Source organism: Epinephelus fuscoguttatus, linkage group LG22, assembly GCF_011397635.1.
Source record: "Epinephelus fuscoguttatus linkage group LG22, E.fuscoguttatus.final_Chr_v1".
NCBI lineage: Eukaryota > Metazoa > Chordata > Actinopteri > Perciformes > Serranidae > Epinephelus > Epinephelus fuscoguttatus.
The window spans coordinates 29,934,513-29,960,992 of NC_064773.1; the positions used below are offsets into that span (position 1 = coordinate 29,934,513).

Below are 26,480 nucleotides of genomic sequence, written 5' to 3' on the forward strand. Positions count from 1 at the left end.
TCTGTGCATACACTCAGCCAGTTCCAAACAGTGTCAGTGAGCAGCTGTGGAAACTGGTTCTTTCTATGAACGAAGATGATGTAGCACATGCTGTCCGCAATGAAAGGCTCATATTGAAGTTGGGTGAACATCTGTTTAACAAACATGGTCATGATATCACAAAGCATGAATATATTCGACAAAAGATGCGAGACAGGGCGCTTGCTCCTACAGGGACAGCAGAGCCAGAATTTGAAAGAAATGTCTGATTTTTGCACCAGCCAATTTTCCTCGCGTGATTGAAGCTGTAAAGGTGGTAGCTGGATTTAGCGAGGAAACTGGGACTTACACAACACCATCCTTAGCGTTGAAATTAGGCCATAGCCTTAAAAAGTTGGCCAATATTCTCGAATGTGAGGGCATGATGTCAGGTGACGAGGAGGCCATTCACAATGCAAAGGTGTTCAGACAGATATGCAACACAAAATGGAATGAATGCATTTCATCGCAGGCCCTCAGGACACTCACTGAGGCGAAATGGAACAGGCCACAGCTCCTGCCCTTCACGGAGGACGTGAAAAAGATGCATCAGTGCATTGATAAACAGAGAAGGGATTTCCAACAAAAACTTGAACTTGAAAAAAGCAAGAAAAATTGGTCAGAACTTGAAACTTACACTCTGTGAGTTAATTATTTTTAACCGCAGAAGAGAGGGGGAGGTTTCGAAGATGGCTGTCAGTTCTTTCACAGCACGACAGACCTGGTCTCATCCTGATGTGGAGCTGGCATTGACTGACCTGGAGAAGAAACTGTGTGAACATTTTCAAAGGATAGAGATAAGAGGGAAACGAGGACGTAAAGTTCCACTGCTCCTCACCCCAGAAATGCAGGCATCAATGGAGCTCCTTGCAAAGACTCGTAATGACTGCGAAGTTCCAGACAGCAATCAATTCATGTTTGCAAGGCCACAGGCACTAACGCACTTTCGAGGATCGGATGTTATTCGACAGATAGCTCAATCCTGTGGGGCCAGTAACCCAGAGGCACTGTCCTCTACTAAGTTGAGGAAACACATGGCCACAATGTCCCAGCTTCTCAATCTCAAGGACAATGAAATGGACAACCTCGGATTTCTTAGGTCATGACATAAGAGTTCACCGCCAATACTACAGGCTGCCTGAAGGAACATTACAGCTGGCTAAGGTCAGCAAAATGCTGATGGCCCTGGAAAGAGGAAAATGGCAGAGTTCAAGGGACAAACTCTGGATGAGATCTCCATTGATCCGCAAGGTAAAACAACCTCTGTGGTAACTGTATTCATTTGTTTCTCTCTTTAATTTATCATATTCACATTCTTCTTAGTTGTGCAGCCTACGTTTTGCCCTCTTGTGGGATGTTGCTGTCATGTACTGATGAATGTGTATTCAATACTTTTATCCATGTGGTTACTGTGGTCCTCAGAGGAAATAGCTCAGGACAGTGACCAGTCAGACTTGGATGAAGACGACCAGATGGCTGCTTCTACATCATTTTCTACGCCCTCCACACCTTCATCATCCTCCAGACCTTCATCCTCCACACCTTCATCATCCTCCAGACTTTCAACGTCCTCCACACCTTCACCATCCTCCAGTCCTTCATCAAGTAAGCTGACAACTATTGGGTAGTAATTTTATTCTTTTTTCATATTTATTTTGATTGCATTTTTTATTGCATTTTTTTTTTACATTTCTTAAATAACAGTAAAGATTTATTAACTGGTGGAATTTAAAAGATTGGAAATAGTTATTTGAAATGCTTCTTAAAGGTATCATTTATACAGTTGTAATCATGTTCTTTTGAATCCTTTATATGTATATTTGTTGTTGACATTGTTAAAAATGTTGATAACACTGAAAGATACATAGCTATTGCAGCTTGAGGATGACAAGGGATAATAACATAATCACAAAGGCAGAATTAGAAAAGCAGCTTTTATTCACTTAAGATTCAGCTCAGTGCAGGACACAAGAAACCTCAGGAAATTAACAATAAAAGGCAAATACTGCAATAGCCCCAAATTACATATAGTTAGACATTGCTATGCTAAGATCACACACTGACAATATCTCTGCAGGCATAATTCTCCAGAGTGCCACTGTACTGTACTTATGTGGTTGTTGATGATTGAGTCCAGACACAGAAGAAGAAGGAGCAGGTGCTGGTCCACCACCAGGACTGGACTTGATTCTGGTCCTCATACAGACATGGAATTAGAACAGGCATGGGCAAGGGCTGTGGCTGCAGGTTTCTGTTCCAACCAAGCAACAGCACACCAGACTTGACCCATTTAATCAGCTGATTTGTTAAACTGTGTGCTCTTGATTGGTTGTAGAAAAAAACTACAACACATGGCTCTTTGTGGAATAGTTTGCCCAGTTTGTCTGGTGTGGCAAGATCATAGTTTGTATATCCAAACATGTCATGTCTGTAATGAATAGTGAGGGGAAATATAGGTTTAAATAAATGCAGTAGCAATGTTGAATATGCTGAGAGGCACAATATGAACAGTTGAAACAGTCTGAAAATTATGAAATGCTGAAGTTTCATTTCCTGTATTCACAACTAGAGAGATGATGACAAATCACTGTTTGCACTATAGAACCAATAAACAGGCAGTGGAGCTGAGTGAGAGCTGATCCTGAACCAGCCGGTTCTGGAGCAGAGGGTCCAGCATCAGAATCTTTACTCACCTGGAGCCTCCTCATGTACTGTCTGAGCTCCTGATGGAACCTAAACATTCAGTCCTGCCTGATCTCCTCCCAGTGATGAAAAAGAGTCACAATATGGTGACACCATCAACACTGGGTCTACTGCAGGGCCAGAATTTTTTGCAACAGAATCCTTGGGGGGCAGACATTCAAACAGGCCTAGACTGAAATAAAGTTCACCTTTTGCCTTATTATTTAGTTGTTTATATTTTATTTTACTATAAGTACATCATTTTTATTTATACACATATTTGGTGTTTTGTATGATATAAAATGATGAAAAATCTTGACATAGCCCATCATATCATCATTTACATATCGTGCTGGAGCTGCAGACTTCTATCTCAGACATGCCCTGTGATTTTCAGCTTAAATATGAAAGGAGGCTGACAATCACAGGACAGGTCTGTTCTGAGGATACAAGTCATCGGTCCTGACGTGTGTTTCTCTTCCACAACACACATTCTACATCTTGGAGGCCATGTCTTTCCACACATGAGCTTCCTTCTTCTTCTTTCAAATGGGGCAGAGCTCAGTGGGAAACATTAGGAGAGACACAGGCGAGGCCATCTGTAGACCTAGTAATGTTTTATGTTATTAAGGTTTCATATTCATCAGGTTCACTACTTCTTTTACTAAGAGAGCTGTTGTGTTTCCAGATAAATCCAGTGAGAGAGAGAGATCCACCAGTGGAAAGGACAGCACACCTCCAGCTCAAGGTAACATCTACAGTAAATAGTAGAACATGAGGGTTATGGACACAAACAAAATAAACTAGAGCAACAACTGTCATTTTTAAATAGTGTTTTATATTGTTTTCATGTATTTTACAGATCACAATTATAGAATGCGAGTGTGTTTTATTGAAAGCAAGGCTGGGTGTGCGTATGAATATACAGTGAATTTTTTAGATGCAGTACAAGAAAATCTCATAGCCTATTGTCTCTGTACAATGGCAGCAAAGACCGTACAGCTGTGCTCATGGACATGCATGAAAAAAGACGTGCATCAAATGCGTGCTGCTACAGCTTATGAATTCTGAGCATGCATGCAGGGGCTCACAGGCAACACAAATACTTTCCGCGTGTTTGCGTGTCCCAGCACATTGACTTACAAGCGCACACAGACTGAGAAATACAGTATAATTCGTAAACTAGCTGAACTCAGTCGCAGGCCGAATTCGAAGGTTTGGCGGGCTGGATGCGGTTGTGGCTGACTGTACAAATGTACAGTCAGTTATAAACTAAGTCTCATGTTACTGATGTAATTAGCTGGGCAACAGCCAACAGAATTAAACTTTACAAAATACTTGAACCCAGTTGACAACATCACAACTTTGACACTTGAAATGTTGGTCAGTAAATTAGTGATTACTCACCGGTCTGAAGAAAGGCTGCAGCAGCAGCTGTGGAAAATCACATCCAGATTTACTTGTTTCACCTCTTTTGTGTGGCGTCAAATAAGGTCAGACATCTGTGAAGATAATAGGTCTTTCTTGGATCTGCAGCCTCTAAGCGTTTCTGTGATTCTAGTTGGTAACTGTAGGTAACATTGTGCTCTGGGGGAAGCTGTTCTTCTCTAGGAGGAGACAAGATGCTACACTCACTCACGGCATCTACTGTCAAAATGGTGTAAAAATATGGAATGGGTCAGGGCTAGCTGGTTAGCATAGATGGAGAAAAATAGATAGAGGTCTTGGTCATGACATCATCACGGTGGCTTCTTCACATCATTGCCAGTGTTTGTTCCTTTCGGCAGGTCTGACACTGTACCTGAACTATTTTGTCCTTCAGTGTGACAGCTCAGGACAGGACAGGTTTCATACCTGAGGAGAGCTCCTGTCACAGCCTCAGGATGTTTCAGTGTTCTGTGTCAGCTAATCAGTCATTAGGAGTCATTAAGACAGATCTGTAGACCTAGTAATGTTGTATGTTATTAAGGTTTCATATTCATCAGGTTCACTACTTCTTTTACTAAGAGAGCTGTTGTGTTTCCAGATAAATCCAGTGAGAGAGAGAGATCCACCAGTGGAAAGCACAGCACACCTCCAGCTCAAGGTAACATCTACAGTAAATAGTAGAACATGAGGGTTATGGACATGTCTGAGGCCTGTACTGCGAAGGAGGCTCAACATAGCCAGGCTTTGTGTTCATGTTCTGGCTTAACAAAACCTAAAGCCAACTCAACTTGGTTTGTCAAGTCCGACTCTCAGCATTGTGCTCTGTGTGCATTCACATAAAAGAGGTGTTTGGCGTCATATGATTCTGCTTCACACGGCCGCTGATTTCAGCCAAGAGGAGCAGGTTGCTTTAATGGAGAGAGCATGAGTGATATAAAAAAGCGTGATCACAGCCAAAAGCTACACTTTTGCTGCAAATATGATAATGAATAACAAGTAAAGAGAGGAGGCTGATTTTAATTTCTGACAGCTGAACATTGTACTTTTAAATACGAAGATTTATCCATTTAAACAAAATAAACTAGAGCCACAACTGTCATTTTTAAATTGTGTTTTATATTGTTTTCATATATTTTACTGATCACAATTATAGAATGTGAGTGTGTTTTAATGAAAGCAAGGCTGGGTGTGCGTATGAATATACAGTGAATTTTTTAGGTGCAGTACAAGCAAATCTCAGCCTATTGTCTCTGTACAATGGCAGCAAAGACCTTTTAACTGTGAAAATAGCATAGACATATTCAAGATTTGTGTTTGGGCCACACTGCCATATAACAGACGAAACATTGAAATTAATTTATTCATGGCCACATCAAAGTGAAATGATTAACTTTACTGATTACCTATCTGATTATCTGTAATGCTGACCGCACTACTTATTTCAGTGGCCCAGACTGCTAGGCCTATATAAAAGTATAAAATGACACTTGACCCTGCATTGTTTCAGAACCATCAGTAGTATAAATATATATAGCGTAATGAGCTCCTGACGGGAGTCGGCTCAACAGTCGAGCAGCGTATTCCCTCAGCTGAACATCTACAGACGGAGACGCTCAGAGAGAAAGTAAACACCAGTGGATCAACACGATCTCTTCCTTTGTACAAATGCTCGGTTCTGATCCAGCTCCACTGGACTTTCAAAGTTAAGGTTGCACCCGCTGTAAATGAGTTAAATGGTGAAACAGCGGCGCTTTTATAGCCGATTTTAATTTTAAACTCTGAACATATAGCTAAGCATAAGTTACCATGGTGATCTAGCCGGTTAAAAGAGGGCCACCTTTGTGATAAAAGGAAAGCCTGGCTTTAGACTCAACATACCTCGCTATCCCACTAAACTGGCTTCGCAGTACACCCTCTGGTTACCTGGTTAAACCTGAGGTTGTTGATCTCAACACTCATGAGGTCTTCTTCAAAGTCTAATCTAAAAAGTCTTGATCCTAGCTGTCAATAATAATGTGTTTGGTGATTGAAGTTTTAATGTGGTTAAAGCTGATTCTGTGTACAAAGTAGAAACTGTTCAATGGCCTGTATTTTATACTCTGATCAGCCTCAACAGTAAAACCAGTTAACCTCTTTGTGTATAACCAGTTTTGCTCAACTGTTTTTAAGAACTTTTAAGCATTTGCACCAATGTTGAAATAGGAACCTGCTCTTAACGATGTTGATTAGTTTGAGTTCAGTGTTCAAGAACATTAAGCTATTGTTGTATTTTATTCAGGTTCTTCACAAAGGAGAAGAAAGTGGTCGGAGGAGGAGGTCCAGGCAGTGGAGAAGACGCTGAATAGCTTCATAAGGTCCAGGAGGGTTCCAGGAAAAGCAGACTGCGTGAGATGTATTGAGGAGTCTCCACAGGCCCTACAGGACAGGAGCTGGACAGCAGTAAAGTTCTATGTCAAAAACCGAATTGATGCTGCCAAAAGAGGGAGATAAGCTGCTGCTGCTCTGAATTTATTTTCAGTTAAGAAAAAGAGTTGAGTTGAATTAGAACAGGTATTCTATCTTGCCAAGTTAAAATGCACAATATTTGCATTTCGTTCTGTGATTAATTTTTTGATGTGCATCTTTAACAGTGTTGGTTGAATAAGCTGCCAAAAGAGGGAGATGAGCTGCTGCTCTGAGTTTATTTTGAGTTAAGAAAAGAGTTGAGTCGAGTTAGAATAGGTTTTCTATCTTGCTCTGGCAAGATAGGCTCCAAGCTCTGGGCTCTGAAGGGTGGGAGCTGGACAGCAGGTAAATGCACACCATTTGCATTTCGTTCTGTGATTAATTTTTTGATGTGCATCTTTAACCATGTTGGTTGAATAAGCTGCCAAAAGGGGGAGATGAGCTGCTGCTGCTGCTCATAGTTTATTTTAGAGTCAGAGTCAGAGTTGAATTAGAACAGGTGTAGGTAAATGCACACCATTTACATTTTGTCATTTATATTTTTGATGTGCATCTTTAACCGTTTTGGTTGAATAAACCACTTCTCTTATTGCAGTTTTATGAAGTCATCATTCAGCAATACACAAATTCAAGTATTAATTGTTTACATATGCAAGTATATCTGTCATCTTTACTTAAGCAATATCACACTTGAGGTCATGCTGTTGTGCTGAATATCAGCACTGGTGTGACTTGGTCATAGGCACAAGGCTGCAGGTAATCACACCAGTGACTACACTGACAGTGTGTTTTTCCTCCTGTCCATGCTGCTTTTCCCCTTTCTCCAGGGCATGATAACATCTGGATGTTTTTTTCTGTTTACATAATGCCTTCTTTGGTGGCAGTGACTGCCACTATTCAGGCCTGTGTCGAGTGAATTACATTTATATCTGATGGTTCTGAAACAATGCAGGGTCAAGTGTGATGTTCATCTTACAGTGCAGCTGAAGTATGATGACATGGTGGGTTAACGCAGTTCATACAAGGAAACATATCTATCAGCAAGCTAATTACTTGGCTTTCACAATCCAAGGCTGTGGATGGTATTTACACCGTTGTGTTAAGGCACTATTTCATTTATTTCTATTTTATTCTGTATCTTTTGTGTAGAGGTATTCACTGTGCAGCACAATCACCCTTGTCAGTACAAAAAGAAAAAAAAATATACCTGTTTATTAAGTAAAATGACACAAAGACAACATATCAAATGTTCAAGCTGAGAAATATCATTGTATTGAAAAATTATATCCTCATTAAGAATTTAATACCAACCTCAAAGTTGGAACAGTGGTAACCTAAAAGACCTGAAAAGTTGTGAAATGCTACAAGGTGTTGTGCTGAATATCAGCATTGGTGTGACTGGGTCATAGGCACAAGGCCGCAGGCTGAGTGCCACAGGTAATCACAGCAGTGACTACACTGACATTGTGTTTTTCCTCCTGTCCATGCTGCTTTTCTCCATGTTGTTCTGCTCCTGTCTTCATGATGTTCTGCTCCTCTCCTGTCACTTGTCCATGTTGCTCTAACAACCAATGCTAACAGATGCAGTTATTTCTGTTTATGCACAATCTGGCTCTTGTAGCTTCTCTGGTAACAGTACAACTAGGCCAACACAGCTAGTGTCTAGTGGTGATCATTCAGATGCAGTTATTGTTTATTAAGTATACTTATTCACAGTCTGCTGTATTATTGAATATGTAAGAAATATACAGGGATGGACCTTCAGCTACATCTGTACTTTATTGATAAATCTACATTGCACATACGCTTTAACCACATCAAACTACACTGAAATAGTGTAACTTCCTCCTGTCATGCTCTGTTCTTCTCTCTCTCGCTTCTCTGTCCTCTCTTCATGCTGCTCTGTTCTTCATTCTGCATGCTGCTTTATCGGCTCAAGTCTGTATTTAAATGAGAGTTAGCAAAGATGACATGCATTATAACACTGCATTAGCTGGTACCTATATACCAGTAATCACATCTTACTGTACTTGACTTAAGTATTTACTTTCAGTTTTTCACCATTTGTGACTTTACTGGTCCATATATGTGCCCGTCCCAGCTGACAGGGTGCGGGTGAGGTTCACCTGCTCAGGTCACCTCTCAGACACAGGGTCGACACAGCACTGATCACTGCAACACTGTGCTGGCTTAATATACATGCAAAAACAGCATGAAATTACAATATAGGCACCATTTTCTCTTCTAAATAATCATCTTCACTGATTGCAAAGGATTTTACTTTAATTTCTGCTCTTATACAGACTCAAAAGTGAATAGAAAAAATCCCTGTTTGGTAAATTTAATTGTCTGACACCTGGTGGTGGTTTGTGGTACGACACCAAAAAGGGGTCCCCAGCGAAATAGAAAAACCTGAAAAAATTAATTTGAAAAAACTTGGGAATTTTGGTGACTTTTCTGGTAAGAAGTGCTTTAAAAAAATCAGAGAATTGATTTTGACTATTAATTTTGCCTTAAAATGATTCTTTAAGGTGAGGTCCCCACCGTGAAAAAAATTTCAGGTCCAATTTTTAGGTCCCCACGGAGTAATAAAAACAAGTATGTGTGTGTGTGTGTGTGTGTGTGTGTGTGTGTGTGTATGTGGCCTTCAAAGGTCAAAACAACTGTAGTATCAGTTTCAGATGGAAGTGTGTCCTCATGTCAGAGTTGGGGTTGTTTTCAGACTCTGATGGAGAAGACTGATTTAAACTTTTAAAGTACAATTGAGAAGAAGAATATAATAAGTGTGATAGTGTATAGTGTATAATCACTTGAAAATATGAAAAGTGTTGTTTTTTAGTAACCTTGGACTGAGCCATTTATATCTATTTCCTTATCTGCAGAGATCATCCTGTTGCACCACCACATATCTACAGTAGCCCAGAACGAACTAAGCAAACACCGGGTCTTTATACGGACATGCACATTTTTGCGTTTTTGCATCAGCCACCGTAGTTAGAAGTCCAATTCCATTAATAGCTTCAGTTCCCCATCCCTGCTCTCGTCAAAGCCAACAGACTCCACTGACAAAAATAATAATTTTGGCATTGCTGACTACAGGAGCTGCTGGTCTACTGCTGCTTTGATCAGTTAGTTAGTGCTATTGTGTGACTTTGGTGTTTAAACGAGTTAGTTTGCATTCACCAAAGTCACAAAATCTATCTAACTGATCAAGGCAGTGGGAAACCAGCAGCTCCTGTGTTCAACAATGTTAAATTACTATTTTTCTCAATGGAGTCTGGCTTTAAGAGAGCAATATAAAAGCTTTTTTCCCGTTGTTAATTACATTAAGGTAAGGCAGTGAAATTACTCTCAATACAGCATACACTTAAAATGATATTGATTGTTTTTCTAGGTGGCCAAAATAGGTTTTGCTGCTGTGCACTGCTTAACCTCTATCTGGGGCATGCCGACTAACATCCAAAGTTTATGATGTACTGTATTATATTAGCATTATCCCTTCAACATGGCTGGAAAGCATGTGCATCAAGATGGCTAGCATTAATATTAGAGAAAACCTGAGAGAGATTCAACTGCACGTTTGGGCCTCAGTCAGAGCCAGACTCAGATGAGGAATCTGTTGTGCACCAACATCGGCAACTAGCAGCATTTGGGGTTGTGAAACATACAATAGCATCTACTGCAATTTTGGTGTGTTAACATTGATCAGGTTTACATCCAAAAGGGTCCACTCTGTGCTGGAGGTGTCAGAATTCATTGCTCTTGTTGTGGCGAAGTCTGTTCCCTCATCAATATGTGTTGCCTGTTTCAGACAGTGATTGGCTTTTATATTAGCGACGTACCTAATCTGGCGCCCAGTGTACATTTGAATCTCATCTTTAGGAAAGGGAACAGACATCGCCTCCTTCATGAGAGGAATGTGAACAACACCTCTCTAGTAACAAACTTGGCACAGATATTGATCAGTGTAGTCAAGGTCAAACATTGTAGGGGACATATACAGAAGAAAAACACATTTTTGAGTGGAGGGGGACTTTAATAATTTCTAATTAATTAATTAATTAATACAGAAAAGTCGTCAGTGACTTCACAAGATCCTTATTAGTGGACAGATGAGGAGAGAAAAAGAAATGCGGAGATCAATATTCTGTATTATTCTCAGATGATTGTTATGGACTCATACGTTGCTTTGGCACCAGTGACTTTTGACAGCAATGCCAATAAAGATTCTGAAAGACACAGCTGAGCTGGTAGAGGAGGATTAAAGGAGAGAGATAGAAATGAGAGCAAGAAGAGGTGAAGAGAAATATCTGAAGAGGACGACAAGATAGAGTGGATGAAAAGTAAAACATTTTGGACTGTGGTAGTGTTGCACGGTATACCGGTACTAAAATAGTACCACGGTACTAGAGTATTCCAAACGGTACTATACTGCATTTGGAAAATACCGGTACTTTGAAATTGATTAAATTCATTAATTTAGTTAATTTATTTTACTAATTTATGCACACAAACGCCTTTCTACTGGAGCACAGATTGCACAAGTGGTGTGTATGACAACACCTGTATCAACATTCGCAGCTGGCGTACGTGAAAAAAGACAAGAGAAAGTCTGCCTCGCAAAGGGAGACAACACAAGACAACACAAACTTGGTGGAACATTTGAGTTACCAAACCGTGACGTCCGTACCGAACCATGATTTTTTTGGTACCGTTACACCCCTACTATTTATTGTTCCAAAGGTTTGTATCAAAAGGACTTTTCCTTAGGAAAAGGAAAGAGTATCGAAAAGTATCGAAATTTATATTGGTATTGGTACCGAAACAAAGATTTTGGTATTGTGACAACACTAGACTGTGGGAAGAAAACTGCATCACAAAATGGAAAGATTTTTGGATGGTAAGATACTGTAGAGTCTATGTTTTTGGAGTTTAAGCTTATCAGGTGCCCAATATGTAGTTGTTCTGTTTTTAGATAACCTGATGAAGTAGAAAGTGGTTTCTGGCACAACTTCACCGATTCACAAGGTGCATGGAGAGTGAGGAAACACTGGAAAATGTCAAAAGAGCTCCATCAACACTTGTGGTATGAAAAACAACTTCATTGAGGCCTGTGGCCTTCATGACCCTGATGAAGGCCACAGGCCAAAACGCGTTGGTCAATAAAGTTGTTTTTCATACCACAAGTGTTCCTGGAGCTCTTTTGATATTCTCCAGTTTTTAGATAACCTGACAGAAAAATGGACGTTTGCACATGGTCTGTAAATTCAGTAGTGTAAGTTTAATGAAAAAAACCCACATACTATTTACCCTTCCCATCACAAAAACACTACTGTACCCAGAAAGTACTTGAGGAATATTTAAGTGGTCCGTTTGATTCCTGCATCACTGGCACTGTTTCTGTTGGTGTCTTTGTGTCGACTTTAAGAAAAGCAATAAAGTAAGAATAAAAAGAAAGGGAGGACAGCCGCGTTGTAAATGCCAAAAGAGGGGAAAGAAAGCAGTGCAGGGAAAGACAAAGTGTTGTCAACAGGCATGTGGCGCTGTTGGAATGTTGATGAATAATTAATGAGGAGACGAAGTCAGAGAGACTCTGGCACTTTGGAAAACACATACAGGACGCTTCACCGGAATGTTCAAATACTCCACCAACACACCCCTGATCTGCACCATTAATACTCCACCAACACACCCCTTATCTCCACCATTAATACTCCACTAACACACCCCTGATCTGCGTCATCAATACTCCTCCAACCCACCCCTGCTCTGTACCGTTAGTACTCCTCCAAGACACCCCTGCTCTGCACTATGAATACGGCAGCAACACACCCAGCTCTGCACCATTAATACTCCACTAACACACCCCTGATCTGCACCATTAATACTCCTCCAACACACCCCTTATCGCCACCATTAATACTCCACCAACACACTTCTGATCTGCACAGTTAATCACACGCATGCATGAACAGCTAGAGGACGTAGAAGCAAAGATTGAAAGAGAGGGGGAAAGAAATTAAATGAGAAGGTTTGACAGTGCAGTCTGGCATTGAGGGACCTTCACACAAATACACACATACACACATACTCAGCAGGTAAGCAGAGGACAAATTAAGGGAGGCAGGGAGGGACAAACGAGGGAGATGAGGGGGGTTAAGCGGAAGAATTAGAACAGAGCAATGTAATTGGCTGCATTAGCATGAAACAAAGCAGCAAGATGTGTGAGATGCAGAGACGTCGTCCTTCAAAACACTATCCCATCCTGCTAAAGTGTCCTTGAGCAAGACAATCTGTCTGATCTGCGAATTGTGATGTAGTACAGCAGATTAAAGATGTTCTGTGTATTAATTTGAACATCAATAAACCATCAGAGCAAAACAAAGACATCAGAGACTTCCACAGCAAACAGAGATAAACAATCTTAGTTTCTGCAGATTTTTCACTATGTCTGCCAGAGCTGTTTTTAAGTTTCAGTGGACCAAGTCAAAAAACTTCAACTCACTGTCAAGTCCATCGGGACCCTTCACAGTCAAGTATTGTCAAGATTAGTCTGAGTCAAGTTTCAAGTCAGTCAAGAGAAGTTCTAGTGCATTGTCAAAGTAAATCCTAAGTCTCAAGTTCTCTCAGCCACACCTGTCTCCTGAGCGCTAGAGAAAAGTCTGGAAGCACACATTATCATTCTGCTACAGGGGAGAAAATGCTCTGGCTTGTTTGTATTTCTTTGAACCAATTGCAGTCATCTTGGGCAGAGCTAAGCCCAGGATGCAGCAACGGTGCTCTTGCAAAATAGTGCCGTAGGGGAACTTGTTGTAGTGGAACATTTGCGTGTGGGGAGGCATTCACTGTCATTAAAATGGCTCCACAAAAGATAACGCCACAAAATACATTAACAGAAGTACAGTATATCAACAATGCTAAAAGGTGCCCTAGAAGTGAAGCATGACCATACTTAAGTTCTGGAGGAGTTCGCTGGAAAACAGCTCAGCATCGGAGAGTCCTGCGAGACAGAGCCTGGGGTTTCCTGTATTGTGTTCACAAGTTGTTTTATTCATTTTTGACGAGAAACAACAAAGCAGCCAGTTCAATTGTACGATCAAAATCTTCATCAAAACTTGCCATCTTCGGTGTGTTCGTTGTTAGCTCAAATGTTGTTGTTTCCCATAGCAAAGGGGATTTTGAAAACAGTAACATGCAGCTGGCACAAAGAAGGGAGAATGCTGGCTGAAATAATCAGCCAATGGCAGCTTTACAGCCACAGTTTACATCCAGTGAGTCAGACCAAGTCTCAAGTAAAAAGGGACAGGTCCAAGTCTAGTTGCAAGTGATCATCATTACATCAAGCCCAAGCGGCACTCTGAGGCTAAAACAAAAAAGAAATGTAAAAGTGCCAAAAACTGCAGTTCCTCTAATGTCCACTTGAAGCTGGCTCTAAGGGTCAATGCCCATGAACCCCCCAAGTTAAAATGCCCAAATTTACTGCAGAATTAAACATGTTTACAGCCTGGTACAAAAAACAGGTTTGGTCTCTATACAGTAGCTAACGTAAACATTCATGACAACTGTACGGGGGTGAATTTTTAAATAACTCACTCATTTACATTTTATTAAGGCCCAAAATTGTTATTGATAATTAAGGGCAGACCACTATGAGTGACAGGCCACAGTCTAGTCACATCCACCCTCACTCCTCCACAGCTCCACTGTCTCCTCCAAATATGGTCATTTCTGGCTCCAAAAAACAAGATGGCGCCTGCCGAAATGCTGAACTCGAGACGGGAGTCCACAATCCAATAGGTGACATCATGGTGACTACTTTTTTGTTTTTTGTTTTTGTTTTGTTTTGTTTTGTTTTGTTTTTAATCACAGTCTATGATCAAGAATGAATTAAGTCAAGACAAAGTCGAGTTTAAAACTAGTTGGGACAAGTCTCAAGTCAATCAAGATACGTCCAATTCAAGTCTCTATGGAAATGAGACAAGTCCATGAGTCACTCACAATGAGTCAAGTCACAATTCTAAGTTAAGTCTTAGGTCAGTTAGGAGAAGTCCAGTCCAAGTCACTGTGGTTTTTCATTTAAGAAGACAAAGAGGAAACCTGTATTTGCATTGCTTCTCCTTCAGCAGAGTTGGTTTCTATAAAATCTGTAGTGTGACTCACCTGATACAATAGTTTTGGCCATCATGGGGTCATAGGCTTCCGCATTCTGAAAGGTTTTTTATAGCTGGTTCTCCAGTTGTCAGTGGGACAGATCAACGTGTCAAAGGTCACTAAAGATGAGCTTTTTGTGAAACCACCAATTGTAGAAAATCTAAAATTTAACTGTTTAATTGTTGGTATGACATGACCCACATTGTATTTCTTGGCCTGTTTTTGTTTGCCTTCACAAGTGCTTGAAGGCAACCACTGTTCTACCATGGCTCAATGATGGCCCAACAACAGCTGACTGTGTGCTTGGTATGCCAGGGCTCTAAAATGTAACGCTGTGTGAGGAGAGTGGACCGCAGTCAGTCTTCCCAAGAGAAATAAAAAGGTTTTAAAAGAGAAGAGTTGAACAGAGTAAACAGTTTTTTGTTTTGTGCTTCAGGCAACTGAGTTTGTGAAAACTGATAAACCTCCTTAAAGGGCCCAGCCAGAGACTTAAGAGATGAGGGAGAGGGAGAAAGCAGATGAAGGGTGTGAAGTTTTTAGTTCAAGTTTCACCTCGATGCAAGACACTTTGGTAATTGTCTCAGTTTCTCCCTCTCTCTCTGATCTACCCGCCCTAAGATTCAGCTCTGTCACTGCCCTGCTATCTGCAAACACGAGTGTGTGTGTGTGTGTGTGTGTGTGTGTGTGTGTGTGTGTGTGTGTGTGTGTGCGTGTGCGCAGTGAATGTGTGGGTTCACCCCTACACTGATGATACCGTTGAAGTTTATATCATCATTTCACACACAGATGAACTCTCAAGTCTTTCTCACTTTTCATCTTCGCACTTTTATTTTTGGCTGACGGTTGCCACAGAAACACTTTACCTGGTGGTGTGTGTATAAATAGCAGGTTAAGCAGTTTTGTTTCATTATTTCATCTGACATTTGAAAGTAACGCAGAGTGAACTCACTGAACCAACCTTTGTCATGACATAGTCGAAGTTTCATCTGTCAGGATCGAGATGTTATGACGTTAGTGATGTCCCTGGTATCAAAACAACTGTCACTCACTGTTATTGGACAGGTTTCTTCTTCAGCATTAGCCACAGTGAAGAATCATACCATGGTAACTGAGAATAATGTACATCACGTTTATCAATTAAATATAACAGTATAATCATGCTATTTTTCAACACTTTGTTCTTCTAGATGACTTACTGTTATTGTTCATGTCCAAGCCAAAGTTTATCTTGTAGTAACATACAAGTGCCGCAAGATGGCAGTAGCTACATCTGCGGTACCAAATGGGCCTGGGTTTTACACAACATGACCTGCAAATTTTTCACAATAAAAGCAATGTGAGTAAATGAAGGGACTCCCTTTACCAAAACTGGCGAGATGGCTTTTCGTTCACTGTGCAACAGAAAAGGGTTTTTTTTTTGTTGTCGTTGTTTTGTTTTTGTTTGTTTTTTTGCATGGGAGATTGTGGTGCATCCCTGTGATCTCGATGGTTTGGTGTAACATGGTCATAAAACTCAGTCTTAGCTGTTGAAAGTCAGTCTTGTTCTCGTCTTAATGTTCCAACAAAATCCGCCGTTTAACATTATTGTACGTTTTTGTTCTTGGCTCATGCAAATACTGAAGTTAAATGACATGAAAATCAACAACCAATAGAGCACACTCTCCAGCACCAAACAGGAAGCAGCAAACCAGATGGTCAGTAAACATGGAGGGAACTCTGGGGAAGAATGTGTCTCAGTTCTCTTGGACTGTGGAAAAGGAGGAGAAACTGGTGGAGTTGTGGAGTGAACAAGAGTCTGTGTTTAATTTGTATCTGGTCAACAACCAGCACTTATTGTTGTGAGAAATCTTAATGTTTGAAACAGTTTATCTCTCATTCCCACTGTATCCTCATACTAAAAAAGTTCAGCTAATCAACAGAGGCTGGCAGCAAGTTGAGGCGACAAACTCCAAAATGTAAAGATTGTACAAAAAACAGTTTATCTTTATGGATTATAGGATTGGGCCATTTAAATTTTTTCACACTGGTTTGATATTAAGCCAAACAGTGGACTGGACTACCATATTTTACCATGTGTCACACTTCACTCAGCAGCTGCTCCTGGGTGCAACATAATGACACCATGTCCTAGCAGCAAACTAGGGGCTGCAAAGCGTCACGTCAGCGTAGCGTCGCGGGCGTATTCATTTGGGCTCCACTGACTGCGTACGGAAGCAACACGTAGAGAAGCCAGCAGGGTTGTTTACCTTTTGCTGAGCCGAGAGGCTGCATGTAGGCTGCATGAAATGTTAAAGCATTTTCCACCTAAGTTATTACATACAGTACAGGCCAAAAGTTTGGACACACCTTCTCATTCAATGCGTTTTCTTTATTTTCATGACTATTTACATTGTAGATTCTCACTGAAGGCATCAAACTATGAATGAACACATGTGGAGTTATGTACTTAACAAAAAAAGGTGAAATAACTGAAAACATGTTTTATATTCTAGTTTCTTCAAAATAGCCACCCTTTGCTCTGATTACTGCTTTGCACACTCTTGGCATTCTCTCCATGAGCTTCAAGAGGTAGTCACCTGAAATGGTTTTCCAACAGTCTTGAAGGAGTTCCCAGAGGTGTTTAGCACTTGTTGGCCCCTTTGCCTTCACTCTGCGGTCCAGCTCATCCCAAACCATCTCGATTGGGTTCAGGTCCGGTGACTGTGGAGGCCAGGTCATCTGCCGCAGCACTCCATCACTCTCCTTCTTGGTCAAATAGCCCTTACACAGCCTGGAGGTGTTTGGGGTCATTGTCCTGTTGAAAATAAATGATCGCCCAACTAAACGCAAACTGATGGGATGGCATGTCGCTGCAGGATGCTGTGGTAGCCATGCTGGTTCAGTGTGCCTTCAATTTTGAATAAATCCCCAACAGTGTCACCAGCAAAACACCCCCACACCATCACACCTCCTCCTCCATGCGTCACAGTGGGAACCAAGCATGTGGAATCCATCCGTTCACCTTTTCTGCGTCTCACAAAGACACGGCGGTTGGAACCAAAGATCTCAAATTTGGACTCATCAGACCAAAGCACAGATTTCCACTGGTCTAATGTCCATTCCTTGTGTTTCTTGGCCCAAACAAATCTCTTCTGCTTGTTGCCTCATCTTAGCAGTGGTTTCCTAGCAGCTATTTGACCATGAAGGCCTGATTCGCGCAGTCTCCTCTTAACAGTTGTTCTAGAGATGGGTCTGCTGCTAGAACTCTGTGTGGCATTCATCTGCTCTCTGATCTGAGCTGCTGTTAACTTGCGATTTCTGAGGCTGGTGACTCGGATGAACTTATCCTCAGAAGCAGAGGTGACTCTTGGTCTTCCTTTCCTGGGTCGGTCCTCATGTGTGCCAGTTTCGTTGTAGCACTTGATGGTTTTTGCGACTCCACTTGGGGACACATTTAAAGTTTTTGCAATTTTCCGGACTGACTGACCTTCATTTCTTAAAGTAATGATGGCCACTGGTTTTTCTTTAGTTAGCTGATTGGTTCTTGCCATAATATGAATTTTAACAGTTGTCCAATAGGGCTGTCGGCTGTGTATTAACCTGACTTCTGCACAACACAACTGATGGTCCCAACCCCATTGATAAAGCAAGAAATTCCACTAATTAACCCTGATAAGGCACACCTGTGAAGTGGAAACCATTTCAGGTGACTACCTCTTGAAGCTCATGGAGAGAATGCCAAGAGTGTGCAAAGCAGTAATCAGAGCAAAGGGTGGCTATTTTGAAGAAACTAGAATATAAAACATGTTTTCAGTTATTTCACCGTTTTTTGTTAAGTACATAACTCCACACGTGTTCAGTCATAGTTTTGATGCCTTCAGTGAGAATCTACAATGTAAATAGTCATGAAAATAAAGAAAACGCATTGAATGAGAAGGTGTGTCCAAACTCTTGGCCTGTACTGTATATTTGAGTTATCTACAAGTTTACTGTACTGTTTGTCATCTGCTCACTTTCAAATGTCCGCCACGGACATTTACACAATGTCACGGATAAACATCGGTAAATGCATGAAAAAAAAACAAAACATCACATATCACCTCTGATAATGGTTTGTTCATTTAAAAACACATTGTGCTCGTTTAGCACACTATTTCATGTAGTTTTTATCTGCTGGAGGGTCGTGTAGGGGAGCATAGCGCGACAAAAATAGAAGAGCCGCGTCAAATAGAGAGTTGTCGCGTGACAGACAGGGGTTGTCGCACTGTTCCCGTTGCCAGTGGAGCCGCTGTAATTGATTAACAGGGGGGCGAGCTGCTACGGGACTCGCGCTGCAGACGTGTCATGGTGGAGCCCGGCCGGTACGGTCCCTCGCCGCCTCCTGCGTGCCTCGCTCTCAAATGACTGTGCATACTTGTTGTAGACTTGTGATACGCAAGCTTTGCCTCACAGAGATTGCACTGCACCTCATTTTCATTTATTTTGTCGAAGTTGTTCCACACGGAACTTTTTGATGACTGTAGTGGTCTCTGCATGTTTCTCCTGTTTGTAGAAGAGCATCAAACTAGCTGATAGCCCATCTCACACGCTGTAGCAATCCTATACTGCCCTCGTGCAGTTAGGAGATGAAATGCGTGTCAAATAAAGGGGGGAAATAAGACAGCGAATAGTAATAGTCGCATTAAAAAATCGATTTTTCAAAATAAAACGACTATTCGAAAATTCGAAAATCGTGACCCATCCCTAGCATCGAGTGACATTAAAGCTCCCTGTCAACACTGAATCCCCTAAATATGCACTTCTGTTAGCTACACGATGTTAACAAAACCACGTAGCTATCACTTGTGAGCTTGAGATCAGTTTGTACTTTCTAAACATTTTTATATTGTGATATTCATTGGAAATGACGAACAATTTAACTTGCAGCTCTCTGGAGATCTCCTGCCAGCCAGCTGCCAACTTACTGAGGTTTTTGTAGTGAGGTAAGGAGGTGTCTTGTAGAGAATTTCTCAAATCAACTTCATGAATCAGCCAGTCCTCGTCCATTGCAGAACTTTCAAGGTGAGCGACAGGCATAAATAGAAACACAGAATCCGACGAAAGTTTAGCTTGAAAGAGCATATGGTGCCACTCACGCCCAGTTGGGGCACCTGCTGAATATCCAAAATGTTGCTATATAGGCCCAGTTTGAGTTTTCTTGAGAGACTAACTCTGCCATGTCTCTTCACGTCATCCCAAAAAACACATGAACGTCTTTGTAAACAAACAGAGCATGGCTGCTTTCCCTGTCCCACCTCTGGTAAAATGTGATCTCCTTCATGTTGCAGACACTGGCCTGGGCTCAGCAGTTAATAGCACATGGTCTGCAAAGGTCCAACATTAGAGGCTCTGTTATAAACACATTATGCACCATGTTGTCATATAGCTTATTACTTCAAGTTGGATATAGCGTCATGATGCCGTCTACACAGGTTGCTAATGTAGACTACTTTCACCATAATGCTAAATGCTAGTTCAGCCAGTTTACATAAGATCAAACCATTTTAAGCTTGGCAACGGACTGGACCAGCAAAACCGAAATCAGCCCAACTCTAATTGATTATATTGATGAGGAATTGACAGGAATACTGTCGACAAATGAGAGTTATGTGTTTTTGCAGAAACATAAGAAATTGGTAATATGTTATATATCTGAAAGGGAGTAATATATTCCACCAGGAGCAGGATGGAAGATTATCAGCAAAGTAATCTATTTGTAGTCTTGAAAATAGTGACCCTGCAAGATTCCCAGTCCTTGCAATGTCTTACACTGTCTTTAGATGTAACTTAACATCTCTTCAGAATCTTACAGTGTATGGTCGGCATAACGTTGTCTGTGCAGAAATAAACTGGTTTACTTCCAGAGCTCTTGATCCCAAAATAACTCCCTCTGCTTTGCAGCTCTATAGAAAGAAATAATATCTGGAAATTTTCAGAAAGCCCCTCCTTTTCCTCACAAGGCTTCATGCCTGCATAGCTTTAATGTGTTCGTCCTTACTAGAATATTCCTCTGTATTTAAACGATAAACTACTCATAACAACCTAAAGATGTGAATGAGATGAGATGAGGTTGGTCATTGGGTTTCCTCCCTCTCTGCCAGACGTTTAAATGTGTTTGTGCTGCCTGCTGCTTGGCTCTCAACTCCTGACAAATGGAAAAAGTGGAACGGCGTAGAGTTCTCCTTATGCTCCAGTTTATTATCTACCTGAGCACCTCTCATCCTCCTGCTTCCATCGCCCTTCATCTCCATCTCCATCCTCCTCTCTCTCTCTCTCTCTCTCTCTCTCTCTCTCTCTCTCTCCCCAACACTCACAGGCCTCCATGAATTTCAGTTTGACAGCATCCCTCCGTCTTTTCATCTTTCCTGCCCCCTTTTCTCTCCCTTACACAAGAAAACCTCATTTTCTTTGTGTGAGCCGCTCTGCTGGCCACCTCCAGGTTTCCCTCCGTCGCTTCATCTCTTTCCACCCACTTTCAACGGCTCTTTAACTTCGATTTTTACTGTATCCTGCTGTTCAGGGCAGCACTTCTTTTTTTAACTACACACCACTGTAGATGGTTTTCACTAAAATTAGCAGCCACCATTTTACTGTCCACCTACAGTGTGAGAATATAGTACAACATCCAAATTATTTTTTGGTTATGTTGCTGCAGACATTACTGCCCTACTTACAGTGTTAAGTTGCCATCCATTCTCTTTAAAGGCAAAATAGGCTGTAGATACTCCACATCTTCCTCTAGGTCTATAGTATTTTGCAGCCTTCCAGTGATTCTTAAAACAATTAGCTGATCAAAGTAAAGGCCCTGACTAGGCCTGAACGATATATCTTTTAAGCATCGCCATTGCGATGCACACGTGTGCAGTATTTACATCGCAGGGCTTGCGATGTGGCTCATCTAATTAAATTAAACATGGACATTTAAATTGCAGAATGATGCGCATAAAACTCACTTCCGTTTTAATGATTGACCAGCAGATGTCTAATTTAGTGGAATAAAGAATAAACAGCCTATTCAAGTGCAGGAATTTGTTATTTACATGACAACACCTGGATGCAACACAGGCTCCGCTCCATTGACTGTGGGCACAGTGCCGTGCTGTGGGTTTGGGCCTGGCTCGCGGTGCTAGTTGCATATATTGTGTCCCCTATATGCAACTAGCAGCGGCACACCGCAGATAGGGGAAACACTGAAAGAGATGGTGGTTTCACTGAACAAATGCCTATTTTCAGCACATTTTATGCTGTTGCATTCAAAGCAGTATCAGCCTAATAATTCCAGAATGATTAATTCTCACCAAGTAGAGCTACTGAAGTCATCTGTTGGAAAATAATGCATCCTTAAAAAATATATATATATAAATCGCAATATATATTTCGCTGGGGGCAAAAAAATCGCATTGTCAGTTTTTCCCAATACTGTGCAGCCCTAGCCCTGACACACTAGTCCAACATCAAAGAACTAGTCGCGACAAAAGCCGATACTTGTGTCACCTCACGTCACCTGTGTCTGTGTTGCACTTGAACACATCAGAAAGACTATAGCTGACGAGTACTTACACTCTGCTTCTGTGTGAGAGTAAATAACATTCCACACCAGCAGGTAGCGGTAGTCTGTAATTGTCATTCAAAAAGGGGAAACAGGATGGCTGACAGGACGGATTTAAAGGTCCAGTGTGTTGAATTAAGGGGGATATACTGGCAGCAATGGAATGTAATGTAATAAGTATGTTTTCTTTAGTGTATAATCACATGAAAATAAGAATCGTTGTGTTTCCTTAGAATGAGCTTATTTATAGCCACACTGGGAGCAGGTGCTCATCTACAGATATCGCCATGTTGCACCGCCATGTTTCTACAGTAGCTCAGAATGTACGAAAGCCAAACACCTGCTCCTGATAGGGGCATTTGTATTTTCATATTGGCCACTGTAGTTAGCTGTCCCTCCACGACCGGGGCGTCAGAGAAACACTGTGTTTTTTTTAACATGAAACTGCTTTTTTTCAGCTGGTTTTACACAGTTGGTCTGTTTGTTTTGGAGAGGAAGAGACCTCTGTGCATAATTCAGCTACTGGTAAAAACCAACCTCCTGAACAATGACCACTGAAGGAATTCTAACCAGGAAAAGTTTCAGCTGGTTGCAATGTGTAATCCTCACATGCCACATCTTTACCTGCCTGGAAAATGCAAGGTCAGCTCTGGGCCCTACTCTTGTGCCTTGTCTGTGGCACCTTTCAAGAGCATGGCAGCAGTTTGCAGCTGATGTTGCTGAGCAACCTCAACTGCAACATTTCATAGCCTATTAACCTGCAATCTTGACTGCAGAGCTGATCTTCCAGGTGCTGCTTGTGTGTTGGCCTGTTGTCCATAAGACAGATGTTAAGCTCTGGCAGCCCTGCAGAAAATTTCTTCATATTTATCACAGACTCATTTTTACGGATAAAGAGAAAGATATCTGTTAGCTGTGATTGGTTGGTCCTCATATGACATGCGGTGTGCACTTCTGTGTTCCAAAAGTTGAACTCAGGGCATAGCCATCATGCCCTGAAAAACAGGCACTCGGGGACAAAGGCACAACGCAACAGCATTGTTCTGGCATTTAAGTGTGCCTGCTACGCAGATACATTGAAAATAATGAATTTGAGGATGCAAAAACCTGGCATATATATACTGCCCCTTACTTACCTGTTCTTGTCCTATTACTATTATCATTATTTCAGTCAGTGTGGGCATTCGTGTCCCAGCCAAAATGTTATTATAGTAAAGTAAAAAGCACCACCAAATGGCAGGAGCTATGTTTGAAGCACTGCATGCAAACCAGGGGTTTTCTCCCTGAAACGATAAGGGGTTTTGTGGCCTTTGCAGCGAGTGTTGAGTTTGAAATGACAGCAGCAGATTGCTCTATGTTCCTATTGGTCAAAGTAACGGCTGTGACGGAATCGTGGAAGACAAAAGAATATCAAACATGCTAGACTTTGTGTCGGGACGTTGTGAGGCCTCCCTGATGTGGCGTCAGTTGTTGTCTACTATGACACACTACACGGGGTAAAACAATTGATTATCACACACGACACTCGTTGTTCACAATCCAAACGGATACTGTGGGATAGGCTATAATCGAGCTGATATTGTATAGTCTGAACCCAGCACAAGACTGTATTTACCACATACCAGCAAACAATAACAAACCGTTTCTGCAAAAGAGCTAAATGACTAAAAGCATCATTTTACCCAATAAAACACATTTGTTTTGTTTCAATCTCACACCCGCTTGACTTAAGTCATTTGCTTTCCTTACTTCTGTTTCTCATTCACCGAGGGGACTCACAGAATTGGCCAAAAGGCTGCCGACAAGGGCCAGTTAGTGCCAATGGTGCAGGACACTGCAAAATCTAGGGTGACAGACACTCATCAATGGCCCGACACTGATCAAAGGCAGACAGCTGGATTGGTGTGTCAGGGATTTGTGATACGCTTTCTATAATGTAACCTAAAGTTGTGTTTTTAGAAATCTTTTGATGTGTTTTTTGTATTATTGTCTTTGTCCTCTGTGTGAATAAGATGAGGTGTTTATCACCCTGAGCAGGTTGCATGATTGATCATAGAATGATATATATTCATGTGTGATAACATTCTGACCTGATGAAGCTCTAACAGGTCTTCAGGTTAAGTTTAGTGAGTGTGGTTGGGCTGCAGAGCTGCTGTCAGAAGAACAGCTGTAATATTTCAGTGTTTGACATACAGATCTGCAGTCTGTCATGAGTGCAGCAGTCTCATGTTAATCTTACACCTCCTGCCTGGTGGGAGTAAGACTGAAGGTCAGTCAGTCACGACTCAGTGTGTGTGCGAGTGTGTGTGCGTGAGTGTGCGTGTGCTCGTTTTCCATACTTGTTCTGTGTGAGTGGGTGTGATGATGAGTAGATGGAGAGGATAATATATGAAGAAGGCTAAGTTTAGCTTTCCATTATAACACTGATGACTGTGATTGTCTTTATGTAGGAGAGAACTCCCATGAGACTCTGACAGCGTGCCAAGTGTAGCTGCATATGTGGCTTTTGAATCCTTACCAAAAATGAACTGTTCTCATCGTGTCAATATGTTACAGTGTCTTAGAATATGGAGAGCAAACGTAGCTATGAGAGGGGTCTGGCTCTCAGTCAGGGTTCAGGTCAGGGCTCAGTGAAGGCCAGTTAAGTTCATCCACACCAAATTGAGGAAACCATGTCTGTATGGAGCTGCTTTGTGTTGTGTAGAAGCAGGAAAGGCACTGCTGTCTAAAACGTTGTATACTGGAGCATTCACTCTCCATTCATTAGAACTAAGGAGCCACAACCAGGACAGAAAGTGTTTTACTGACTTCCACCAAACCCTTCTTCACCCATCAGACCACTGAAGCCAGAGAGTCCAGTGGCAGTGTGATTTACAGCAGTCCAGCAGATGCTTGGTGTTGCTCACTATGACTTTAGGCTTGTATGCTGCTTCTTATACTCTGAACCAGCTGATCCACAGTTGTTTTGCTGACATTGTTTCCTGAGGCAGTTTGGAACAAGTTCCACTTCACAGTGACAGGACTTCAAGTTTGATGTAAATGCAGTAAAGATAGCATCTTTATGACAGTGTTATGCTGAAAGTCATTGAGCTCTTCAGTAAGACCCATTCTACTCCAAAATCATCTAGCATGTCTTTGTAGTCATTTTTCGTTTCTTTATAATCATTTTGCATGTCTTTGTAGTTGTTAAGCATCTCTTTGTCATTGCCCATTTTGTGGTCATTATGCATGTTTGTGGTCATTTTGCATCTCTTTCTGGTTATTTTTGCATCTCTATAATGGTTTTGCTTCTCTTTGTGGTTGTTGATCATTTTTGCATGTCTTTGTAGTTGATTATTATTACATCTCTGTCGTCGATTGTTTTTGCAGTCTCTTTGCAGTCAATCATTTTGTATCTTTGTATAGTTGATCATTTTTTCATGTCATTGTAGTCAGTCATTTTTGCATCTCTTTGCAGTCAAGCTTTTTGCATTTTGGATAATTTTTGCATCTCTTTATAGTCAATCATTTTGCAACTCTTTGCAGTCGATTATTTTGCATTTCTTTGTAGTCGATCATTTTGCATCTCTTTATAGTCAGTCATTTTGCATCTCTTTGTAGCTGATCACTTTGCATGTCTTTGTAGTCAATCATTTTGCATCTCTTTGTAGTCGAGCGTTTGGCATCTCTTTATAGTTGATCATTTTTGCATCGTTTTGCAGTCAGTCTTTTTGCATTTTGGATCATTTTTGCATCTCTTCATAGTCAATCACTTTGCATCTCTTTGCAGTCGATTATTTTGTATTTCTTTGTAGTCAATCATTTTGCGTATCTTTGTGGTCATTCTGTATCCCGTTATGGTTATTTTGCATCTCGTTGTGGTTTGTTTTGTACCTCTTTGTAGTCAATGATCATTTTAGGTCTCTTTGTTGTCAGTCATTTTTGCATCTCTTTGTAGTCGATAAATTTTGCATCTCTGCATAGTTGATTATTTCTGCATGTCTTTGTAGTTGATCATTTTTGCATCTCTTTATAGTCGATAATTTTACATCACATTGTAATCAATCATATTTGCATCTTTAGATTTGATTTTTTTTTCCTTTGTGGTCATTTTTTGTCTCTTTATTTTTGTTTTTCATCTCTTTGTAATGGTTTTTGCTTCATTTGTTGTAATTTTGTGTCTCTTTGTGGTGGTTTTGCATCATTTTAT

General features: G+C 41.1%; 1 protein-coding gene and 1 long non-coding RNA gene across 7 annotated transcripts in view; both read left to right on the forward strand.

The window, feature by feature from the left end:
* The window catches only part of kcnc2 (potassium voltage-gated channel, Shaw-related subfamily, member 2), a 314,895-nt gene that overhangs the window by 114,384 nt on the left and 174,031 nt on the right, over nucleotides 1-26,480 (forward strand). The window lies entirely within an intron of this gene.
* On the forward strand, nucleotides 3,093-7,167 carry LOC125882494 (uncharacterized). The gene is made up of 3 exons (XR_007448336.1): nucleotides 3,093-3,448; nucleotides 4,727-4,786; nucleotides 6,407-7,167. It is a non-coding gene; the product is annotated as an uncharacterized LOC125882494 (long non-coding RNA).